Below are 10759 nucleotides of genomic sequence, written 5' to 3'. Positions count from 1 at the left end.
CGGTCAGTGGCAGTTGGCCAGTTCACCAATTAATATATATTTATTGGGGAATTTTTTTATTATTTATTAATTAATTTTACCAAAGACGAGTAGCAGAATACATTTTGGACTAAATTTATGACAACATTTTTTTTTTTTTATTGGATATGTTTTATAGCAGAAAGTACAAATTGTTTTTCAACATTTTCAATCTTTTATAGCGAAAAAATAAATTAAAAAACCCAATGGTGATCAAATACTCTAGCTCTATTTGTATGAAAAAAATGATATAAATTTCACTTTAAAGACATTTTTATTCAACAATTTGTACAAAACTGAGTAAAAGGATTTTTGTGGTTGCCAAATAAATATTGGACAGCTGGAACATAGCTGAAGAGAATGTAAAATTATATCCTAGTCATTTGGATACAGCGTTGCATGACCGCGCAATTATCAGGTAAAGTAACACAGTGCTAAATAACAAAAAAATGGCCTGGTCATGAAGAGGGTAAAATCTTCTGGAGCTTACGTGGTTTACTGGCCTACCTGCAGTCTTGAAAATATTGAAAATATTTGGCACATCTTCAAACAAAAAATACAATACAGAAGACCCAGGACTGTTGAGCAGTTAGTAGACATGTGCGTTCCCGTTCGTAACTAATGGATTTTCCCAAGACGTCTTTCAGGACAGCACCTTGAGAGATAGTGACTCCACCCACAACCACAGGAAACACCTTCTTCCTCCAGATCTTTAAAGGGAGGTACCTCCCTAGCATACCTCAGTTTTTGTGTTTCCTCCGGGTGGAGGGAACATCTTCGGTGGGGGGGGAGTCAGTACCTTTCAGGTGTGAAATAAAATAGTGAAAGTGATTCTGCGCAACGTATCTCACATTGCTGTGACACATAAATATAAACACAAATAAAAAATGTGAAATAACAATGAATTAGATAAATAAAAATATATACTGAATATTCCGTGTATACAAGTGGTATAAGAGAGCTAGTCCTGCTCAAATAGTGTAACAGAATAAAGGTGCAAACCAAAATCCTAATAAAGAACCAAACAAATGGTAAATAAAAGTGATGTGGAAAAGAACCAGAACGAGTCCTTCAGTGAAAAAAATCAAATACAAATCAAAATTGTATAAAAGCTGCCAGATGATCCGATCAATATGCTGAATCAGGTGTAGAATAAGTGACTAGCAGATGAAGATCGAATCCTTCACTAGGCTCACAAGCCTCTTACCTCTAGGTAGATATAGATGAGCATCGAATCTCTCACACCGTGGCAATCCTTTAAGGGTAATCCCTGTCCTTTCTCCCCTTGAGCTGGCACCACGTCTTTACGATAAATCCGTATAATACTCCGCCCAAATAAATAAAATGGAGAGAGGGAACAGAAAAGGAACCTCCGATAGTGAAGCACAGTAAACCAGGTTGTAATTTATTCAATGAAAAAACCTGTGCTTACATTTAAAAAGTTACAAATGTGCAGCAATTTTAAAATGAGCGGCGTTCACAGCGCCGGCTTACGTCACTCCAGGTGTACGCCAATCCCTACGCGTTACGACACGACGTCACGTGTCTTCATCTGGGGCCTTTCAGGTGTGCATGAAAGAAGGGCTTCCCTCTTACTTTTTTCCTCCGATGAGACTGTCGGTCCTCCCGGCCAATCCGATCGGGCGGTGGTGCTGGGCTCCTCTTCCTCCTTCAGTGCTCGGGGAGAGCCGAAAAACGTGGGGATCTAGCGGCGTTCAAATTTTGGCGTGGCCGGAACAGATCCCCGGGTTAGTGCAGCGTCGTTTCTGGCGCGACGCAGGGGGAAGAGGCAGGACCGAGGCTGGGGCCTATTTGCAGTGGCACTAAGGGAGTCTGGAAACTGCGTGGAAGCCACTGTTTGAGCGCTGTACACTGTTAATGGAGGACGCAGAGATTACGGCGGTGGGGACAGGCACAGGCACCAGCAAGGTTCAGGTAGGAGGCAGTAGTTAAAATCTGCCTTTTCTTTTACCTGTATTGTTCCGGTCTCTCTCTTTTTTTTTACTATCCCCCCCTATTGGCGAGGGGCCTGTCTGGGCACTGGAAGTTCACTTTCCTTTCCTAGTGAGGGGGGTTCACCTATGGAGCCCAGGTCTCTCTAAGAATTCCCCTACTTTCTCCCCCTTGTTTTCTTCTCTCCAGGTCAAGAGCTCTGACCCAAAAAATAAATGTCCTTCGTGTAGGACAAAGATGGGAGAGAATTGGAAGAAAGCATTATGCAGCACCTGCATATCTTTAGTTCAGGAGGAATCCGCCTCTGTACGTGAAGAGTTGATGGCCTCTGTAAAGAAGGAACTATTTGCCACGATTCAAACTTTTTGTGACTCTTTTAGTTACCCAGGCTGACTCTCAGGCCTCCACTTCACAGTCCTCCCAGGGGTCGGTGACCATACCAGCGGTAGAACCTTTAGCTGAAGAATCTGTTACCAGGGAAGGAAAGTCCCAGGTGCCTCTTAGTGAGGATTCAGAGGACTCAGGAGAGGCGTCAGCAGCTTCTCCTTCCAGGTTTAAATTATCCCTAGAGGAGGTAGATAGCTTAATTAGGGCCATTCATGTCATGTTAGGCCTAAGTAAGGAGAAAAAGGAGTTGAGTTTACACGACGGCATGTATGCAGGTCTAAGTGAGCCCAAGGGTCAGACATTTCCGGTCCATCCGGGCATTTCTGAGGCTATAACCAGAGAATGGCAGGATCCAGAGAAAAAAAACTTTTTCTTAAAAGACCATAAAAGGCGTTTCCCTTTTGAAGAAGATCCCTCTGCAGTGTGGAATAAAGTCCCTAAACTGGATGCGGCCTTCTCTCAGGTCTCCAGGTCCACTGATCTGTCTTTTGAAGACATGGGGGTCCTAAAAGACCCGATGGACAAACGCATGGATCTCTTATTAAAAAGATCTTGGCAATCTATTATGAATAATTTAAAACCCGTTGTGGCCACAACGTGTGTAGCTAGAAACGTAAAATCTTGGACTAACCAGCTGAAAGCCCATATAGTGGCGGACTCACCTAAACAGGAAATTTTAGATTATTTTTCCACTCTATCCTCTGCAGTTGCTTACATAGCAGATGCTTCAGCTAAGGTAATCAAGATGTCGGCAAGGTCCGCAGCCTTGACTAACACTGCAAGAAGGGCATTGTGGTTAAAGACCTGGCCAGGTGATGCAGCTTAAAAAAATAAGCTTTGCGGGATTCCTTTTTCGGGGGACCTTCTTTTTGGGCCTGATCTAGAGAATATCCTAGACTGGACAGCTGATAGGAAAAAATCCTTCCCAGTAAAGAAGAAGAAACAACCCCCAAGACGTTTTTTTCGACCTCAAGAGGCTCAAGAAAAAGACAACAAACCCCAAGGAGGCAGGAGGAATTGGGCCGCACAGAAGGCCAAAGGAAAAGGTGGAATCCTTTTCCATCCTCCTACGCAAGCCGAAAAATCCCAATGACTCAGCCGTGCGGGTAGGCGGAAGACTGCAAAAGTTCCTTCCGCAGTGGTCAGTGGTAACGTCCAATCAATACATTCTGACCACCCTTGCCCAGGGTTATGTCTGAGTTCTCGGAGACACCTCCAAGCAGGTTTTTGATAACAAACACTCCAAAAGACCCAGAAAAATCCCTGGCCATGAAGTCCTCTTTAAAAGAGCTGATGCAACAGGGTGTGGTGGTACAAGTACCTCCAGAGGAACAGCAACTGGGGTTCTATTCACACATTTTCCTGATAAAGAAACCTACAGGAAAATTCAGAATGATCCTAAACTTGAAGGCTCTGAACAAATCTGTCAAATACAGAAAGTTCAAGATGGATTCAATCTTTTCGGTAAAGAATCTATTGACGCCAGACTGTTATATGGCGTCAATAGATTTGAGGGACGCATATCTGCATATCCCGATCTCCCCTCAGTCACAGAGGTATTAGTAAAGATGGAGGGAGTAGTTCATCATCTGCAATACAGGGCACTTTCATTCGGGCTGTCATCCTCGCCTCAAATTTTTACCAAGGTGATGGCAGAAGCCCTAGCCGCGCTTTGTCTACCGGGGGTCGCAGTTATACCCTACCTAGACGACCTATTATTCTTCGCCCCATCAAAAGAAGGGTTACTAGACAACCTATCCAGGGCGCAGAACCACCTGGAATCTCTGGGCTGGATTTTGAATTTACAAAAATCAACCCTAGTTTCATCTCAGGAGATTTGTTTCTTGGGTTACCAAGTCGATTCAGTGAGCCAAATTTTTTTTCTTCCACAGGAGAAAAAGGACAAAGTTCAGGACGCCGTGTTGCGGCTACAGTCCAACCAGCCTATAACAATAAGGCAGGTAATGTCGGCATTAGGAGTCCTGACTTCAACGATGCCGTCCATTCAATGGGCAAGACTACATTTCAGGTGCCTACAAGCCCTTCTCCTGAGGTCGTGGGATCACAATCTGAGATCCCTGGACAATCAGATAAAAATTCCATCACGAGTGAAGAGGTCACTTTATTGGTGGAGAAATCACGAGGTCTTATCAAGAGGTCTGGAGTGGTCCTTTCCAGTAGAAAAGAGACTGACTACAGACGCCAGTGCGTGGGGATGTGGAGCCCACTTAGGAAAAGATTTCATCCAAGGGTCGTGGATGAAAGAAGAGTCAAGACGGTCCTCAAACTGGAGAGAGCTAAAGGTGATTGCATTAGCTCTAGTAAAGTTTTCCCCGGATCTTCAAAATCACCATGTTCAGGTGATAACGGACAACGCCACGGCAGTGGCATACCTAAACAGGAAGGGGGCACAAGAAGCAGACCCCTGCAGATTCTTGCGGCAAAGATTCTTCTGTGGGCAGAAAAGAATTTGCGGTCCCTTGCAGCTATACATCTAAAGGGGTCCCTGAACAGGGTGGCGGATTACCTGAGCAGACATCAGGTATGGGAGTCAGAGTGGTCTCTGAACCCGGAGGTCTTTGTGGAAATTTCCAACAAGTGGGGTCGGCCAGATGTGGATCTGTTTGCCTCAAAGGAAAATTCTCAAGTACCTCAATTATTTTCCCTAAACAGACTGGACGAGTCCCTAGGAATAGACGCTCTGGCGCACCCTTGGAGGTTTCGCCTGTGCTTCGCGTTCCCCTGTTTCAGTTAATCCCTTTAGTACTAAGGAAAATCCAGAGGGAGAAGGTACTGGTCATCTTGATCACCCTGTACTGGCCCAAGAGATTTTGGTTCTCAACGGTCCTGGGAATGGCGACCAAACCATGTTGGCATCTACCTCTCAGGCAGGATCTGTTAATACAGGGTCCTGTGACTCATCCAGATGTGTCCAGTCTCTCCTTGCAGCCTGGTATCTGAAAGGCAACTAGAAAGTAGGAAGAAAGTAACGAGGGCTATATACACAAAAGTATGGAAGGTGTATACTTTGTGGTGTAACTTGTCCGGTCAAGACCGAAACAATCTTGGGTCCATTTTCGTTTTTGCAAGACGGAGCAGAGAAGGGTCTGGCAATCAGTACTTTGAAGGTACAAGTATCTGCCTTGTCAGTGTTTCTGGAAAGATCCGTGGCCTCAGAACCACTAGTGGCTAGGTTCTTCAAAGCCCTTACTAGGTCTAGACCGGTTCAGATTAAAGGTTTCCCGAAATGGAATCTCTCGGTAGTTCTACAATCCCTGGCAGGAAGGCCATTTGAACCTTTAAAAGATGCATCTCTTAGAGATCTTACTTTAAAAACTTTGTTCCTGGTCGCTATCACGTCAGTGCGCAGGATCAGTAAATTGCATGCCCTGTCAATAAGGGAACCTTATTTATCTTTATTTTCAGATAGAATTGTTCTGAGAACAGATCCAAAATTTTTGCCTAAGGTAGCGTCAACAGGGAATCGCTCCCAGGATATTGTGCTTCCTACCTTCTGTGCAAATCCCTCAGGGGAGAAAGAAACTTTTTTTTTATATGTTAGATGTAAGAAGGGCTTTGTTATGCTACTTGGAAATAACAAAGAACTTCAGACGCACAGATTCATTATTTGTTCTTTTTGGGGGCAACAAGAAAGGTTGCCAAGCTTCAAAAGTTACCTTGGCCAGATGGTTAAAGTTATCTATTCGGGAGGCCTACTCTCATGCAGACATCGTGCCACCAGTAGAAATCTGTGCTCATTCAACTAGAGCACTTGCGACCACATGGGCAGAGCGAGCTGGTGCCACCCCTGAGCAGATTTGCAAAGCAGCAACGTGGTCAAGCCACCATACGTTTGTGCGGCATTACAGGTTGGACCTCACATCTGCCGGTGACCAGGCATTCAGCAGAAAGCTCCTACAGGCTGTTGTCCCGCCCTAAGGTGGTAAGTCTCTGTTATCCTCTCAAGGTGCTGTCCTGAAAGACGCCTTGGGAAAATTCAAGTTAGACTTACCGGTAACTTGTTTTCCAGAAGTCTTTCAGGACAGCAACGACCCGCCCTAGTGTTTTATTATGCTATGCTGTGACTAACGTATGTGTTTGTGTTCCAGCCGGGGCCAGAGGTTTCTCTGAGACAACTGAGGTATGCTAGGGAGGTTTAAAGATCCCTTTAAAGATCTGGAGGAAGAAGGTGTTTCCTGTGGTTGTGGGTGGAGTCACTATCTTTTAAGGTGCTGTCCTGAAAAACTTCTGTAAAACAAGTTACCGGTAAGTCTAACTTGAATTTTCGTACGAATTTGTTAGTATTCGTACATTCGGATCAATTCGAACATCTGAAAAGCTGAAAGAGCCAAAATACGAAAATTACGAATAAGCCAAATAATGAACAAGCGAAAATACGAATTTACCATTGGACAATTTTACTAAAATACTAAACACCGAAACAGCAAAAGAACGAAAATGACATCTATAACGAACGATTTGCACTTCATATTTTAAATCCTTTGTCTCTTCGTATTTTTATTCGTATGTTCGTATTTTCATTTGTGTGTTTTGTAAATCCGTTTCTTTGTCTGTCTGTAAATTTGTGTACTTGTATCATTCTTTCGAATGGGCACTGGGCAGTGTAGTTGGTGAGTGATGTATCTTAATATCTTAGAGCTTATCTCTTTTGTGCTGAGTCACATTGGACAGTGTAAAGCCTCGTACACACGATCGGACTTCAAACAAACTTTTCCATGGATTTTTGTCCGAAAGGAGTTGGCTGGACTTTTGAAACTGAAAAAGTTTGTCCGGTGGAGTGTATACACGGTCAGATTTTTTGGAAAACTCATTTTAAAGTTTGTTTTCAAAAATTCCGACCGTGTGTATGGGGCTTAAAGGGGTTGTAAAGGAATTTTTTTTTTTTTTTATTATTATTATAAGCATCCTTTACCTGCAGACATTCCTCTTTTCACTTCCTCATTGTTCGTTTTTGCTCAGAAGTTGCTCTATTTCTTCTCTGTTCTGTTCACTTCCTGCTTGTCTGATTTTACTGACCACTGTGATGGGAGGCTTTACTGCGGTGGTCAGTAACATGCTCACCCCCTCCTGGGAACTACATCTGTGTAGCAGGACGCTCTACGTGTTAGAGACTTCAAGGAGGTGTGAATTACTGGGCGTGCCGCAATTCATACTGGGAAATGTAGTTCTTACATGAACAAACGATGCAAACCAGGAAGTGAATGATAGAACAGAAACTAGAATGCCGGAGGTGATATAGATGAAGGAATTGAATAGGTATTTACTCGTATTTTAACAGAATCATTACACTATTCGATCTGTCTACCTTGCAGACATTAATTTTAGGCAAATTTTTTTTTTCCTTTAGTGACCCTTTAAGAGAAATTCTATTGAATGAGAGAACAGAAACTAGAATGCCGGAGGTGATATAGATGAAGGAATTTAATAGGTATTTACTCGTTTTTTAACAGAATCATTACACTATTCTGTCTGTCTACCTTGCAGACATTCATTTTAGGCAACATTTTTTTTTCCTTTTAGTGACCCTTTAAGAGAAATTCTATCTTAATATGGATTAGCCACAAGTTAAAAATTTAACTAAAATACGAGATTGCGAATGACCGTGCTGCAATGTATTTACAAAAGTACAAAATTATGAATCCATTAAACGAAAATTATTATCAAACAAAATTACGAATCAACGAAAATAAATTAGACAGAATTCCGAATCATTCAGTATAAACGAAAATAAAACTGTTAGGAAAAGACGTATAGGTCCGAATAGGAAAACTTGCGTCTTACGAAATACAAACGGGTCCGAATAGGAAAACTTGCGTCTTATGAAATTACAAATCTTTACGAACCTAGGGAACAAAACCAAAAAAAAAGATTTTTTTTGTTGTGCACATGTCTAGCAGTTAGCATCCTATAACAGGCAAGAATGGGACCGCATTCCTCTGTCAAAACTCCAACTGGTGGTCACGGTTCCCAGACTTTGGCAGTGTGTTATAAGAAGAGGGGGAGCTACACCATGGTAAACGTGGCCCTGTCCCAACTTATTTGACATGCGTTGCTGCCACCATTTTAAAAATTACCTTTATTTTTTTCTTAAAATGGTACATTTTCTCAATGTGTAAACATTTGATATGTTTTTGTATTGTGAATAAAATGTGTTTATGAAATTTGCAAATCGTTACATTGTTTTCTATGTAGATTTTACACAGTGTCCCAACTTTGGAATTGGAGTTGTAAACTTTGAGTGGAAAAATCATAAACCTTTTTGCCTTGTATAGAGTGGGAAAGGGGAAGCTCCATTCAGAACAGGGAGCGGGATGCCAAGAGCAATAAAGACTTGACAATTTTTCTTTCCCACTCTGGTCAATATGAAAGCAAACACTGAAAATCAACAGTATATGCCAGGTGTAGGCAGCTTTAAAGAGGTGGAGATCTATCTGAACAATATGGGAGAAGTCAACCATCACCAGGCACAGTGACACCACCTCCCACCGATTTAAACCTCTAATTGCCGTACTATCGTGGTGCAATTGTATGGCAATCATGAGTTTAAATCAGGTGGTGGGATGGCAACATATCGCCTCCTCACCATCTGTTCAACATACTCGGATCATTTTTTATAGGAGCCCAATCCCTACCCCCTTTAGCTGCTGGAGCAAAAATGAAGCCCCCTGTTGCTTTTGGTGGGTGCTACCACCTGCCATTCATGACCCATTCAAGTAAATGGGGCTACTCTGCAAGTGCCCCGCAACTGCATGCTTCTACGGGGTCCAAGGGGTTAAAGCAGGTGGCGAAAAAGCAACATAATGCTGCCTGCTTTAACCCCTTGTTTGTGCTACTGCACAAGGTTGCAGAGTGGCCTTATTCACTTGAATAGGTCAAGGGGCGTGGCCTGGCGAGCAGCGTGGATGGACGCTAAGTAAAGGAGCTCCGGTCCTAGTGTTGGAACAGGCACTGCAAATACCGTCTTTTACGCGGAATATGAGCACACGCATCAAGAGGGGGACCCCTAACAGGCAACTAAGGTCGATGGGCACCCCAAAAGGGAAAACCAACCCAGCTAGCCTGAACAAATACCGCTTCAGTAACAACCACCTGAAAGCCAAGATGGCGCTGGATCATGATCCGGAGAGACGTGAGGACATGGAGGATGACGAGGTCTCTCTACCTGCCTCAGAAGACTCTAACAGAGACAGCGCACCTCCCGATTGTCCTCTAAACTATGCCACCATGATGGAGATCGCAGCAGATATAAAGAACTCGTTCTCCGTCGCCATAACGGATATCAAAACTGAACTACTTAGGCTATCAGAACAAATGGCGGTCACTGAGCGTGCAGGCAAGAGACGAGATCGCTCTCTTACGAGGCTGGATGACATTGCTGAAGTCCATTCACAGCAACTGATAGATGCCAACCGCCAAATCGAGGATTTGGACAACAGAGGCCGCAGACACAATATCAGGGTACGGGGAGTACCGGAGTCGATAACCCCAGAGCAAATCAGGCCCGCACTAGCATCCATCTTTAATGGCCTACTAGACAGACCTGAAGCCTCGCCTATAGACTTCGACAGAGCGCACAGAGCACTGCGACCAAGAGCGCCAGATAATACCCCCCCGAGGGATATCATTTGCTGTCTACCGAATTACCCGTTAAAGGAAGAAATCTTGCAAAAGGCCAGAGCAAGTGACGACATCACATACAATGAAGCTGACATCCAGCTTTTCCAGGATCTATCGCCGATCACGCTCAAAAACAGAAGAGCCCTGAAGCCTTTACTAGAAATCCTGAAGTCCAAAGGGATCAGCTATAGATGGAAATTTCCATTTGCCCTACAAGCCGCATTCAACGGTAAACAACATCTACTCAGGATCCCAGACGAGCTGCGACAATTTTGCGAGAGCCTCCAAATAGCTCCGGTGGAACTCCCGGAGTGGTACGCAGAATTCTTGATTCCTCCAGCCTTCATACATCAGCCACTCCAACACGACCCATCACCGACCAAATCTCCCTATCAAGCCGGCAAATACAAAAGAAGCTCCTACAGAGGGAACCAAGCCTCACCCGCAGCCAAACCTCCCAGACCTAGGGAACACAGATAAGATGCCGATTCCCCGATATGGCACACACTGAAAAACACCTGCAAAGCGGTAAATATATTTATTCTTCTTCCCATCTTACTCCCAATATCCATTTTCTACTCACCTCTTCCATGCGGAACTCTCCTTATCCCCCCGCAAACCTCTTGCTAACAAATGGCCGTACGTTTCTCCAACGCGCCCTACCGCCGCCACCGAGCTGTGTTTCTCCCTTATTTGTGAATCAAACATGTTAGCCATCGGAACACCCCACATAGACTTGATGGTCTTCCCTGCGGTCACTACC

The sequence above is a fragment of the Rana temporaria genome, chromosome 1 (genome assembly GCF_905171775.1).
Source record: "Rana temporaria chromosome 1, aRanTem1.1, whole genome shotgun sequence".
Lineage (NCBI taxonomy): Eukaryota > Metazoa > Chordata > Amphibia > Anura > Ranidae > Rana > Rana temporaria.
Note: the sequence above shows the minus strand (reverse complement) of the source record.